The sequence below is a fragment of the Euprymna scolopes genome, chromosome 26 (genome assembly GCF_053919585.1).
Source record: "Euprymna scolopes isolate OS-2025 chromosome 26, ASM5391958v1, whole genome shotgun sequence".
NCBI classification, from domain to species: Eukaryota; Metazoa; Mollusca; class Cephalopoda; order Sepiida; family Sepiolidae; genus Euprymna; species Euprymna scolopes.
The window spans coordinates 49,067,673-49,079,829 of record NC_136507.1 but is presented as its reverse complement, the minus strand read 5'-3'; the positions used below and the strand labels follow the sequence as shown (position 1 = coordinate 49,079,829).

General features: G+C 25.6%; 1 protein-coding gene across 1 annotated transcript in view; it reads left to right on the top strand.

The window, feature by feature from the left end:
• Positions 1 to 12,157, top strand: part of LOC145248011 (radial spoke head protein 3 homolog B-like) — a 162,263-nt gene that overhangs the window by 95,996 nt on the left and 54,110 nt on the right. The window lies entirely within an intron of this gene.

The following is a 12,157-nucleotide window of genomic DNA, read 5'->3' as shown; positions in this document are numbered from 1 at the left end:
TATAAGTCAAACAAAACAATTGACATTGGCAGTATAAGTCAAACAAAACAATTGACATTGGCAGTATAAGTCAAACAAAACAATTGACATTGGCAGTATAAGTCGAATAAAACATTATTCCTGCTGTTAATTATGTGCATGTGCAAAATTAAACATTCATAGCTCTCAATCGCTAAATTTTTAACCTTTCGTATCCATATGTCAGTTGCTCAGACTAGCGATGGTAAATAACAAACAAGGCTGAAGCGCTAAACGTCCTGGTTTTGATTCTAGCTGATGGTACCCTAGACATATTTTTATAACTTTTGAAATCATTCCTATATATTGGATAATAATTAATAGAGGATTGGCTTTTTAATAATAAATAAGAAATCTGCGTGAATTAAAATATAATATTTATGCTTATTTTACAATTGAGCAACGACAAGCGGCCTGCTAGTATGTATATAAGAATCTTGACCAAGGAGCTGTTTCATTGTCTATACCCTCATCAGTACGACTAGATGTAGCAAAATTCCATATTGGAACATCAGTTAAATGAAGCATCCATTTACACAAAGTACTCTCAAATTTCTTTGAAGCCGATAGCCATATTATGACAGTTCTCCAATTATTAGGGAACTGGATTGATCCCCTACGAGATAGATATTTTGGTGTATAAATAACCGAGTGTGTATCATTTATTTATTTACTCAGTCTTTACTCAATATAAAATATTTGTATATATGGAAATGTATTTGATGAATATAGATGAAGTATTTGTTAACAGTTTCTTTATTTCATGTGTGCTGTAATAGAAGTACTTCTTTCTTTAAGCAGTAAATTAACTTCTTTAAACTAAATTGGTTCTAAGTTTAGGATCCAATGTTTAGATTTAACATCAACGAGAGTGCATATTAGTCCAAATCTTATTTTTCTCTGTGTAATAGGATTTCTGTATTGGATAAAGCATAAAAATAACATGATCGGATCGACGACCAATTGTTGTCTGTTATATATAGATATATTTCTACAAAAGATATTAAAAGATAAAAATAAAAACATATTTTTTATAACTATGCTCCATATAAAAATATGCAGCAATCAATCCCGTGACTGCAAATCAGTTCGTCGAAACCAGTAAACTCGACATATACAATTCTCAAACAGACTCTTAGTTTCAGGTTTATCTCAGTGGAAACGTTAGTGGTCCCCCGTCAAGATACTTCACGATTCATATGAGACATTGGACGGATGATAGCTACTTATAGAAACGAGATTCTCCAAAAGCACACCATAACCATTTAAGTCCTTATTTACTTGCCTCCCCGACGGCAGAGTTAGACACAACGTTGGTATTTAATATGGAGAAAACTAAGTTCCGAAAAGAGGGGCATTCTGCATTTAGATCTAAATAAAAAATTGCTTCAGTTTAGAATGACTCCGTACGTTCAAACTGTTATTATAGGACATTTTACACGAATAATTGACTCTAATAATCTCCTCGGAGACGAGGAAATCACGGGTTTGCAACACTTAACAGTTTAAGAGTGTGAGTGAGTGTGGTTCCAATTAAACGATGCTTTTCTTGAAGTAAAAAGTAAGTACGGTGGTCGACTATAGTGGAGGGTCACTTGAAGGCACCCATTCCATTATCTACTACAACGAGATGTAGGGGAGGGTAACACTCCTCTCCTACTTAAAACTTACTCTTGATTCTGACGTTATAATGTTGGGTATTTAGTAAAAAAGAATTAAGTGTCATTTTTGAACTTTGGTATGACTCGACCGACGATTGAACCCGATTATCCATTATGACAATCATGATAGCAAATGTTCAATATCGTGTAGCATAATATGACGAATGTGGTTATAATTTTGATGCGTATTTGGACATGAGAGAATTATATTAATGAAGCAAATTAAACCGCGAATTGGTTATGGTTTTCTTAAATAAAGTTTGTTGAAAAAACAAATTATGCACTAACAATGCCCATCTCCATGACAGGCTAAAAGTAGAGTACAGTTTTATATATAAAAAAGCAGAGAACTATTTAGTTGTTAACTCTTCACAATCATTTCCCCTAGAAATATTACTTTCGAATAGATTTAAACAAAAACTATTACCCATTATATATGAAATCATTTTCAACAACAACAATAATTCATTATATATGAAATCAGTTCAAACAAAAACCATCAACAATTATATATGAAATTATTTTAAACAAATACCATCACCCATTTATAATGAAATCATTTTAAACAAAAACCATCACCCATTATATATGAAATAATTTTAAACAAAAACCATCACCATTATATATGAAAACATTTTAAACAAAAATCATCACCCATTATATATGAAATATATGAAATCATTTAAAACAAGAAAAACAATCCATTATAAATGAAATAATTTTAAACAAAATCCGTCACCAATTATTTATGAAATAGGTTTCAACAAAAACCATCACCTTCCTATATGAAATCATTTTAAACAAAAACAATCACCCATTATTAATGAAATCATTTTAAACAAAAACCATCACCTATTATATATGAAATCATGTTAAACAAAAACAATCACCCATGGTATATGGAATTATTTTAAACGAAAACCATCACGCATTAATAATGAAATCATTAAAAAAACATCACCATTATATATGAAATAATTTTAAACAAAAACTATCACCCATTTATAATTAAATCATTTTAAACAAAAACCATAATCCATTATATATGAAATACTTTTAATCAAAAACCATCACCATTATATATGAAATCACTTTAAACAAAAGCGATAGCTATTATGAATGGAATAATTTTAAACAAAATCCATCACCCATTATATATGAAGTAGGTTTCAACAAAAACCATCACACATTATATATGAAATCATTTGAAACAAAAAAAATCATTCATTATATATTAAATCATTTTTAACAAAAACCATCACCCATAATATATGAAATCATTTTAAACAAAAACTATCACCAATTATATATGAAATAATTTTAACACAAAACCATCATCCATTATAAATGAAATCATTTTAAACAAAAACCATCACCCATAATATATGAAATCATTTTAAACAAAAACCGTCACCCACTATATTAAATACTTTTTAAACAAAAAACATCACCCATTGTATATGAAATCATTTTAAACAAAAACTATCACCTATTATATATGAAATCATTTCAAACAAAACCCCCCCCCCAATATAAATGAAATAATTTTAAACAACAACCATCGCCCATTCTGTATGAAATCATTCTAAATGAAACCATCACCCCCGAAATATGAAATTATTTTAAACAAAGACCATCACCGATTATATATGAAATCATTCTAAAAAAATCATCACGCATTATATATGAAATCATTTTAAAGAAAAACTATCATTCATTATGAATGAAATCATTTTAAACAAACACTATTACCTTTTATATATGAAATCCTTTTAAACAAAAACCATAATCCCATTATAAATGAAATCATTTTAAACAAAAACCATCACCATTATATATGAAATCATTTTAACAAAATCATCACCCATTCTATATTAAACCATTTTAAACAAGAACCATCATCCAATATATATGAAATTATTTTAAACAAAACATCACCCATTATTATATTAAATCTTTTAAAAAAAACATCACCCTTTATATGTGAAATAATTAAAAAAAAAACATCACACATAAATGAAATCATTTGTAACAAAAACCATCACCCGTTATTAATGAACTCATTTTAAACAAAAACCATCACCAATATATATATAATCGTTTTAAACAAAAACCATCTCCCATTATAAATTTAATCATTTTAAACAAAAACTATCGCCCATTATAAATTTAATCATTTTAAACAAAAACAATCACCCATTATATATGAAAGGATTTTAAACGAAAACAATCAACCATTATATATAAAATCATGTTAAACAAAAACCATCACCCATTATATATGAAATCATTTTCAACAAAAACTATTACCTATTATATATGAAATCGGTTTAAACAAAAACCATCATCCATTATATATAAAACTATTAAAAAAAAAACAATCACCCATTATTAATGAACTCATTTTAAACAAAAACCATCACCCATTATAAATCAAATCATTTTAAACAAAAACAATCACACATTATAAATTTAATGATTTTAAACAAAAACCATCACCCATTATATATGAAATCATTTTTAACAAAAACAATCACCCATTATAAATAAAATAATTTTAAACAAAAACCATCATTTATTATATATGATATTTAAACAATAACCATTACCCATTATACATGATATCATTTTAAACAAAACTATCACCCATTATAGATGAAATCGGTTTAAACAAAAACAATCACCCATTTTATATGAAATCATTTTAAACAAAAACCATAACCCATTATTTATGAAACCATTTAAAAACAAAAACCATCGCACATTATATATGAAATCATTTTGAACAAATACCACCACATATTATGTATGAAATCATTTTAAACAAAAACCATCACCCACTATATATGAAATCACTTTAAACAAAAACCATCAACTATTATAAATGAAATCATTTTAAACAAAAACCAACACACATTATATATGACATCATTTAAACAAAAACCATCACACATTATATACAAAATCATTTTAAACAAAAACCATCAACCATTATAAATGAAATCATTTTAAGCAAAAACCATCACACATTATATATGAAATCATTTTAAACAAAAACCATCAACCATTATGAATGAAATCATTCTAAACAAAACTATCACGCATTATATATGAAATCATTTTAAACAAAAACATTTTCCTATAATATACATAATAATTTTAAGCAAAAACTATGACCCATTATGAATGAAATCATTTTAAACAAAAACCATCACCTATTATATATGAAATCAGTTTAAACAAAAACCATCACCTATTATATATGAAATCATTTAAAAAAAATCATCACCCATTATAAACGAAATCCTTTTTAAAAAAATCATCACCCCTTATATATGAAATAACTTAAAAAACATCACACATCATAAATGAAATCATTTTAAACGAAAACCATCAACCATTATAAATGAAATCATTTAAAAAAAAAACCATCACCCATTCTATATATAATCATTTTAAACAAAAACCATCTCCCATTATAAATTTAATCATTTTAAACAAAAACCATCACCCATTGTATATGAAATCATTTTAAACAAAAGCAATCACCCATTATATATGAAAGGATTTTAAACAAAAACCATCACCCATTATATATGAAATCATGTTAAACATAAACAATCACCCATTATTAAGTAAATCATTTCAAACAAAAACCATCACCCATTATAAATGAAATTGTTTTAAACGAAAACTATTACCCATTATATATAAAATCGGTTTAAACGAAAACCATCATCCATTATATATGAAACTATTTTAAACAAAAACAATCACCCATTTTATATGAAATCATTTTAAACAATAACAATCACCCATTATTAATGAACTCGTTTTAAACAAAACCATCACCCATATATAAATCTAATCATTTTAAACAAAAAAAAAATCACACATTATATATGAAATTATTTTAAGCAGAAACCATCACACATTATATATGAAATTATTTTAAGCAAAAACCATCACCCATTATAAATGAAATCATTTTAAACAAAATCCCTCACCCATTATATATTAAATAATTTTAAACAAAAACCATCACCCATTATATATGAAATAATTTTAAACAAAAACCATCACCCATTATAAATGAAATAATTTTAAACAAAAAACATCACCCATTATATATTAAATAATTTTTAACAAAAACAATCACCCATTATATATTAAATAATTTTTAACAAAAACCATCACCCATTATATATGATATAATTTTAAACAAAAACCATCACCCATTATAAATGAAATAATTTTAAACAAAAAACATCACCCATTATATATGATATTTAAACAATAACCATTACCCATTATACATGAAATCATTTTAAACAAAACTATCACCCATTATAGATGAAATCAGTTTCAACAAACACCATCACCCATTTTGTATGAAATCATTTTAAACAAAAACCATAACCATTATTTATGAAATCATTTCAAACAAAACCATCAGCTATTATAAATGGCATCATTTTAAACAAAAACAGTCACGCATTATTTATGAAATCTTTTTAAATAAAAAACATCACCCATTATAAATGAAATCATTTTAAACAAAAACCGTCACCATTATATATGAAATCATTTAAAAAAAAATCATCAACCATTTTATATTACATCATTTTAAACAAGAACCATCATCCTATATATATGAAATCATTTTAAACAAAGCAATCATTGATTATATATGAAATCGATATCAATCATTTTAAACACAACAACTCTTACCTAGTATACATGAAATCTTTTAAAACAAAAACTATTACCCATTATATATGAAATAATTTTAAACAAAAACTTTTACCATTATATATGAAATCATTTTTAACAAAAACTCTTACCCATTATATATGAAATCATTTTGAACAAAAATTATATCCATTATATCCTAAATAATTTTTAACAAAAATGATTACCCATTATATATGAAAACATTTTAAACCGAAAAATTATTATCCGTTGCATATTAGATAATTTAAAATAAAACTATTACCCATTATATATGAAATTATTTTAAACAAAAAATATCACCCATTATATATGAAATCATTTTAAACAAAAACTATCGCTCGTTATATATGTAATCATTTTAAACAAAACCTATTACTCATTATATATGTAATCATTTTACACAGAAACTTGTACCCATCATATATGAAATTATTTTAAACAAAAAATCTATCACCTATAATATATAAATTTTTTTAAAGCAAAACCTATTACCCAATATATATGAAATCGTTTTAAACAAAAAATATTACACATTAGCATTATATATGAAATAATTTTAAACAAAGACTATTACACATCAAATATTAACTCATTTTAAAGAAAAACTATTTCCCATCTTATATTAATCATTTTAACAAGAATCTTTGTATAAAATCATTTTGAACATAAACTATCACCTATTATCGTGTATAACAAAAACTATTACAATTTATATATAACATCATTTTAAACACAAAGCTATTACCCATCGTATATGAAATAATTAAAAAAAACTATTACTCATTATATATGAAATCATTGGAAACAAATAATATTACCCATCATATATAAAATCAGTTTTAACAGAAATTCTTACCCACCAAATATGAAATCATTTTAAACACAAAAAATATTACCTATTATTTATGAAATCATTTTTAAAAAAATCTATGACCCATTATATATGAAATCATTTTAAAGGAAAGCTATCACCAATTTTATATGAAATTATTTTAAACAAACGGTATTACCGATTATATATGAAATCATTTTAAAGCAAAACTATTGCCCATTTAAAAACAAACGGTATTACCTATTATTTGTGAAATCATTTTAAACAAAAACTGTTACACATTATATATAAAATCATTTTTATTACACATTATATATGAAATAATATTAAACAAAATCTATTACCCAATATATATGAAATCATTTTAAACAAAAACTATGATCCATTATATACGAAATCATTTTAAACAGAAAAACTTTTACCCATGAAATCATTTTCAACACAAAAACTATTACCCAGTATATATGAAATCATTTTAATCATAAAAACTATGACCTATTATATATAAAATAATTTTAAACAAAAACTATGATCCAATATATACGAAATCATTTTAAACCTAAAAACTTTTACCCATGAAATCATTTTAAACAAACACTATTATCCATTGTATATTAAATGATTCTAATGTAAGCTATTACCCATTATATATGAAATCATTTTAACTAAAACTATTATGTATTTTATAGGAAATCATTTTAAACACAAACTATTATCCATTTTATATGAAATCATTTTTAACAAAAACTATTACTCATAATATATGAAATCATTTTAATCCGAAAAACTAGTATCCATTGTATATTATATAATTTCAAACAAAATTATTACCCATTATATATGAAATCATTTTAAACAAAAACTACCACCCATTCTATATAAAATCATTTTACACAGAAATTAGTATCTATCATATATGAAATTATTTAAACAAAAACTGTTAACCATTATTCATGAAATTTTTTTAAACAAAAACCATTACGCATTATTTATGAAATTATTTTAAACAAAAACTATTGTCCATTATTTATGAATTATTTTAAACAAAAACTATTACCCATTATATACGAAATCAGTTTTAACAAAAACCATTATCCATTATTCAGAAAATAATTTTACACAACAACAACTACCCATTATATATGAAATCACTTTAAATAAAAACTAAATATTAAATAACTTTAAACACAAAAATTCTTACCCATTATAGATGCAATCGTTTTTAAGGAAAACTATCACCCATTATGCAATTATTTTAAACTGAAAACATATTACCTATTTTATATGAAATCATTTTAAACACAAGTTATTGCCCATTATATATTAAATTATTTAAAACAAAAACTATTACCCATTATATATGAAATCATTTTGAACCAACACTATTAAACATTATATATGAAATTATTTTAAACACAAAAATATAACCCAATATATATTAAATAATTTTAAACAAAAACTATTACACATCATATATCCACTCATTTTTAACAAAGACTAACACCCATTATATATGAAATCATTTTTAAGAAAAACTATTCTCCATTTTATAGGAAATCATTTTAAACAAAAACCCATTTTATATCAAATCATTTCGAACACAAAAACTATTAATCATTATATATGAAATCATTTTAAACAACTATTACCCATTAGATATGAAATCATTTAAAACAAAAATTATCACACATTGTATATGAAATCATTTTAAACAAAAACTATTACCCATTATAAATGAAATCATTTTAACCACAAAACTCTTGACGATCGTATAAAAAATCATTTTAAACAAAATCTATTACCCATTATATATGGAATCATTTTAAACAAAAGCTGTTATCCATTGTATATTAAATGGTTTTTACCAAAAACTATTACCATTGTATATCAAATCATTTTAAACAAAAACTATTACACATTATATATAAAACCATTTTAAACAAAAATTATTACCCATTATATATTCAGTCCTTTTAAACAAATACTATTACACATTATATATGAAATCATTTAAAAAGAAAAACTATTAACCGTCGTATATAAAATCATTTTAAACAAAACCTATCTCCCATTATATATGAAAACATTTTAAACAAAAACTCTTACTCATTATATATGAAATCATTTTAAACACAAAAACTAGTACTCATTATATACCAAATAATTTTAAACAAAAACTATTACCCATTATATATGAAATCATGTTAAACAAAAACAATTCCCCATTATATATGAAATCATTTCAAACACAAAACCTATTGCCTATTATATATGAAATCATTTTAAACACAAAAGGTATTACACATTATATATGAAATGATTTTAAACACAAAAACTAGTACCTATTATACATGAAATTATTTTAAACAAAACCTTTTATCCATTATATATGAAATCATTTTAAACAAAAACTATTACCGTTATATATGAAATCATTTTAAACAAACACTATTACCTATTATATATCATTAACCTATTCATGTTTTTTTATAAGTAAAAACTGAACGATAAAATAAAAAACAAATCAAAACGTTTTAATTAACCTAAAATTGATTGAAGTATTTTTTCATTGAGTTTAACTTGTAAAGACTTTGAAATCATTTGTGGGTTGATAAATAACCAGTTATTGTTGAATCGACGTTTTTAATTGTTTTGAAGATTTTTCTAGGGAAAAATTTAATTTGTTTTTCTATTGTTTGTTTTTTATTATCTCCCCTAAAACTTTGAAACAAAAGATCTTTTTGTTTTGATTAACGCGCTAACAATAAAAACAAAACAAAACACACACACACACACACACACACACACACACACACACACACACACACACACACACACACACACACACAGAGGAACACGCGTGAGCACACATCTCCATATATAATATTTTCATTGCAGAAATTCACCTCCGGACCAAAGTACTGTAGGTTTGCAACAACAGATGCCACATACAAATGTATTATGTCTACACTATTAGCCACTATCTTATATAACTTTCGAACGGCATTTTAGACAAATTTAGTCGTTATAATAAAATCCTACATTGTATCCTAAGAGCGCTATCATCACAATCTCCCCATTTTTAGTGGAAGTAGTTACTAATTTTCCAAATCTTAAGTCCTCATACTGCCACCAATTAACACTGGAAACTAATATACGCCTTATACATATGCTGCCCTGTCTACCTTCGTAACTGGTACATAAACTCATACACAAACTAATACCTTTCCTTTTTCCGTTTCAAAAATAATAATTTCTCCCCTATACAGTTCCGGCAATTCTCATTAGCTGTGAGTTGACAAAATTCTCATTGGCTGCGAGTTGACTTATTCGGGAATACACATTTTCTTAAATAAGCGCTAGACCTTAACAAACTCTCTCTACATCCTGCAATCATTTTACCCCCCCCCCATAAAAAACAATTGTTTGTTTTCTTCATTTTTCCTAAATATAATACTTCATTTACTATGTTTATTACATTTTGTTTTGCATAAAAAACAAGCATGCATGCACGAACTTTTTACAGAATAGCGAGTGAGTGAAAGAATATGGAAGCAAATGTACACGGAGATAGAGAGATAGAGAAAGAGAAGGAGAGAAAGAGAAAGAGAGAAAGAGAGAGAGAGAAAGAGAAAGAGAGAAAGATGGAGAGGAGCGTCGTCATCATCATAGGCATACTAAACTTTTGAACTCATTTTATTTGGTTACGCAAATATACACGGCGATATATATATATATATATATATATATAGAGAGAGAGAGAGAGAGAGAAACTGAGAGAGAGCGAGAGAATGTGTGGGAGAGTGTGTGAGAGAGTGAGAAGAGCTTGGTCACCATCATAGCCGTGTTAAACTTTTGTACTCATTTTATTTGGTTCACAGAGTCATTCACGACTCCCGATACGTTTTAAAGGCATTATTTCAAAGGCCTGTAACACTATAAGTCCTCCATGGGCCAGGCGACTAAAATGTTTTCTTTTTTCTTCATCTCCTTTTCTTCTTAGCATTACACGTTCGAGCCTGGCTACTGCGGGTATTTTTTTATGCTGAAAAGGGTTCTTGATGCTATTTTCATTTTTTATAGAGGGTTGCTTAATTAAAAAAAATTTTTCTGAGGAGTCGCACATACTAATATTAAATGTTTTGTTTTTATTTTTAAACACAAATAAGTCACAAAGCAAAATACAATTGTATTTTGCTTATATATATATATATATATTGAAAAATATTTGTGTTTACTTTAAAAACTTATAACTAATGTTACATGTTTTGTTTTTATTTTTAAACGCAAATAATTTGTTTTTGTCTAATTTCTCAAAATTTTATTTTCTTATAGGTATATATATTGAAAAATATCCGTGAACAATATTTCTTTAAAAATTTAAAGAAAATTCTGTTTCTGTTGTCTAAAATTAAAATTTAAAAAGGTTTACATTGTTTGAAATTATAAAGTGTTCTATCTATATTGTTTATAATATAAACAAAACTCTGTATATATCATTTAAAATAAATAATAATTGTTTATTATTTAAAGAAAATGTTCTGTTTATAGTGTTTCTTTTTTTCAATACGGTTTACATGGTAACGTGCAGGTCACTACAGGAATTTAATTTGTTTTAAGTAATAGAGGGTTCGAGAGTATTTTACCAACTAAACTCCTATCTTGCCAACATAAATACCATATCCTGAACCATACCCTGCCGACCAGATTAGTATGCACTGGCCGACCGACACTGCAACCACCAAATTTTGTTGTTCGTTCATAGTGTTTGTGCGTGCGAATCCTGACAGAAATTATCAAAGTTACATTTCGGGAAAATTTTTGACAATCACACCCCCACTCACAAAATGGCGTGTCTACTCCGAAAACCATTCTTAACACAGGGAGGTTGGGATGTCCATCCGGAAAACTG